General features: G+C 43.5%; 1 pseudogene; it reads left to right on the plus strand.

Annotated features, from left to right (window-relative positions):
• Nucleotides 1-74: 74 nt before the first annotated feature.
• Nucleotides 75-1251, plus strand: LOC109436732 (nibrin pseudogene; annotated as a pseudogene).
• The last annotated feature ends 2541 nt before the right edge of the window (nt 1252-3792 follow it).

A 3792-nucleotide genomic window follows, 5' to 3' on the forward strand; every position in this document is an offset into this window, starting at 1 on the left:
GACCCCCTCCCCCAAATAAGCTCTTAATAATAACACTGTAGGGAAAGGGATAAAGAAAATCAAGCAATTTCTTATTTAAGTCCTCAAGAAGGGAAATGTCTTGTTCTCTTTCAGAACAATCGCAGCCTGTCACGCTCTCAATATGGAAAACTGAGGAGCAGCACCTATGTCAGGATGAGCCTGTGGGGAAAAACCGGATAACTTACTTATAGATAGAGATTTAAAATCCAATGTGAAAATTTCTGCCAATAAATCTCTTTCTACAGAAAAACTAAGATCGGAAAAAAGGAAAGTTGATGATTTAGCCATAGAAAATGAAGTATTGGAACAGTTATTCAGGAACGCAAAGTCAGAGTTAGAAACTGAAGTGAAAGTTCAAAAATAAGAGGAAGATGTCAGCATTAGAGAAAGGCTGAGATTGGATAGAGAAAAAAATGCCTTTTTAAAGGTGAAAGAATATCAGAAAGTAACAAAATATCTCAGGAAAATGAAATTTTCAAGGAAGAATCACTATGGCCAACTAAAGAAGAACCATCTGTCTAACAATGCCAGGTTCAGGATGATGGAGAGACGCTTCCACAGAAGGTGTTACTGATGGAGTTTAGGTCCCTGGTGGTTAGTAACTCTGCCTCGAGAAATGCATCCGGTGTACACGATGATTACGGTCAACTAAAGAATTTCAGGAAATTCAGAAAGTCCACATTTCCTGGAGCAGGCAAATTTCCACAGACCATTGAAGGATCAGATCTAATAGCTCATATGCTCCAAAGAATACAGAGTTCGAAGAGTGCTTAAGGCAGGAAATGGAGGGGCAAAATCAACATGCAAAAGAAGAATCTCTTGCTGATGATCCCTTTAGATACAATCCTAGTGTGAAAAGGAGAAGATAAGTAGGAATTTCATAAAGAAGCCACGGAAAAATACTTCTTATCAGGCATTTGTCATATTCCCCCTGGGATACATGCATGTACTATATAGACGGGATTTAAGTTACAAGTACTCTATGGCCTGAATTTGTTAAATAAAATGCACAAAGCAAGAAACAAAAACGAAACAAACAAAAAACAAAGTCCTAGATTTCAGGGCTAGGAATATTCTTACTGCAGGCCTTCCAAAAAGGATGTTTGCTCATTTGCCACTGTCCACTGGGAATGAAAAAAACAACAAACTACCTGGGAGATCAATTTTTATGTTTTGATTTTATCAACTATTATCCATAAGGTTAATGCTTTATTGTAACTTGTTCCAGAAATCTTTCCCTATACTGAGGTTGAAGATATTTTACTTTGTTATTTTAAAAAGAGGTGGGCACCATTGTATTTTTCCATGTGGATAACCAATTTTGCTTAAACCTCTTATTAAAATTTTTTCCTTTATCCATTCATCTATATCTATCTATCTATCCACACTGATATATATAATACATACATATGTGAAATATATACATCAGTTGTCTGCGTGTGTGTTGTTCTATTTGGGGCTACCTATTCTATTCCAAACTCTATTTGTCTATCCCTGTATCAATACCCCACTCTCCTACTGTAAGTCTGAAATGAGTCTAGATATCTGCTAAGGAAATTATTGGCCAATTATTGTTTTTATTTAAAAGTGTCTTGGTGATGAATGGTTTTTATGCTTCCATATAAGGCTTAGAATCACCAAGTGTCACAAATACACCCGATGGACATTTGATTGAGATTTACTTTGATTTTTAGAATATACTGGGAAATTAATGTCCTTATAATGAATTATCCCACTCCTAAACATGATAGGTCTCTTTAGCTAATTAATTGTATTTTCTTTAATTACTCTCAGTAGGTTTTAAAAATATCCCAGTTGATGTCTCATACACATTTTGTTTTTAAATTTTCACTTTCTATTTTTCACCAGAGTGCAAAAAAACACAAATAACTTCTGTAATTTTTTTATTCAGCAACCATTCAAAGCTATCTTATTAACTAAGCATTTTGCAATTGTCTGGCCGTTGTGCATCAAGCATAGTATCATTTGATGAGCGTTCTGTGCCTTCTTTCCAAACCTCTGTATGTTTATTCCTTTTCTTCCCTTGCAGCACTGGAGGGGTCTTCAAATACAATGCTCAATAAGAGCGGTGAGAGATATCAATCACTACCAATTTGGGATTCAGGCTTTTGGGCCACCCCAGCTGTAGCTCACGTGAGAACTGGCTGGCTTATTCCTACGGGGCAGGCCTTGGGGCCTCTGTCAGACACCAGGACTCACTGGGGCCACAGTGCACCCTTGCAGACTAGCGCCAGTCTTGCTGCCTGCAGTCCCAACACGCTGAGCCACGAGGCCCAGCCCAGCAAACACCATCTAGGACAAGAGCAACCCCACATGCTGAACTCCATATTCTGGATTTCTCCTGGTTCTGGGCATGGCAAGTCTTCACCTTGTTAGCTCTGAATATGTGCTGTGCTGTGGTAGGTGGCAGGTAGGGAGAGGAGGGCAGGTGGCTGAGGTGTGAGAACTCACTCTGTGCTAAGTAGTCTGCTTTGCTCATTTTTGGCATATTTGCTGCCTTCTTGTTGTGCGGGAGACCTTGCTCGCTGCGCCATTTTTCAGGCGGGGCGGCCTGCGGGGTCTCTGCTCCCGCTCCCCACACAAGAACGCAGGATATGGTGAGGCCAAAAAGGAACACCCACGGAGCCATAGGTAGGGGAGTCATACCACTATGGTCTCACTGGAGGCTGGGCCCACTGGACACGTGACCTGCCGTCCGCCTTTCCGCCAACCGACCGACCGAGGACTCTCCTCCACTCTCTCGACCCTGTTCCTCTCCTCTTCCACTCTCCTCGGCTCTGCTCAGCTCCTTGGCAATCCTCGGCAGTCCTCGGCAGTCCTCGGCTCTCCTCCGTAGCTGCAGCAGTTATACCAGCGGCCAATCGGCTAACCAGCCACAGCCGACAGCCAATCAGCCACAGCCGAGCCAGCACCTTTCCACGTGAGGCCGAGAGCCTGTAAACTACTCTCCCGGGCTCCGTCCCCACACTTCTGTAATGTGGGCTTGTTCTTCAGGGGCTGTATTATTCCGGGTCAGGGGGCCCCAGACACCCCCAGGATGAACCGTTCTCCATAACTCTAGAGGTGGAGGGCTGAGAATGGCATGTCTCAGCCTGTCCTCAGCTCTCCTCTTTTTTGTATATTTTTATATGTTGATTTGATCAGTCTCTCATCATGGGTTCATACGAATATTATTTTGTAAGACAGCCACTAATGTTGGGCTCTGGCCGTGTTCTGTCTCTGACACTGGGGCTGTGTGTCTTTTTGTTTTGCCTGAGAGACCCAGGGCAGCGGCCATACAGGGTGTCCCTCAGTTGCCACAGGTTGTTCCCAACTTTGCCTCGTCCCTGCTCTGTTTCAAGAATACTCCTAATTTTTCCGTTTATTGAGGTAAATCAAATTTTGGAATCAACATAGAGAATAGATGTGTTAGTTCTGTGGCACTTGTCATTTTCCTTTTGTGTGATGCCCTGTGACCAGTCAGGGTCCTGGCAGGAAAGCAATGTCCCTGGAGGACGCCACTGTTTGCAGAGGCGCTGGCTAAGGAAACCACAGGGTGCCAAGCTCCAGGAACTCTCAACAGCAGGAACCCATTTGCATCTCAGCTTGGAGTGGCAGGAAGGAAACAGGAAAGCTTTGCGGAATTTAGGAAAATCTGTAGCTTTGGGTGAGGGTCTCTGGCTGTAGGTAGAATGCAGTGATTACCAAACCATGCTTCTGCCCAGAGGGAGTGGGTGAATGAAAACTCTGATGTCTCTTTCTACACTTTCA

The sequence above is a fragment of the Rhinolophus sinicus genome, chromosome 2, assembly GCF_057876585.1.
Source record: "Rhinolophus sinicus isolate RSI-liver-muscle chromosome 2, RSI-T2T, whole genome shotgun sequence".
NCBI classification, from domain to species: domain Eukaryota; kingdom Metazoa; phylum Chordata; class Mammalia; order Chiroptera; family Rhinolophidae; genus Rhinolophus; species Rhinolophus sinicus.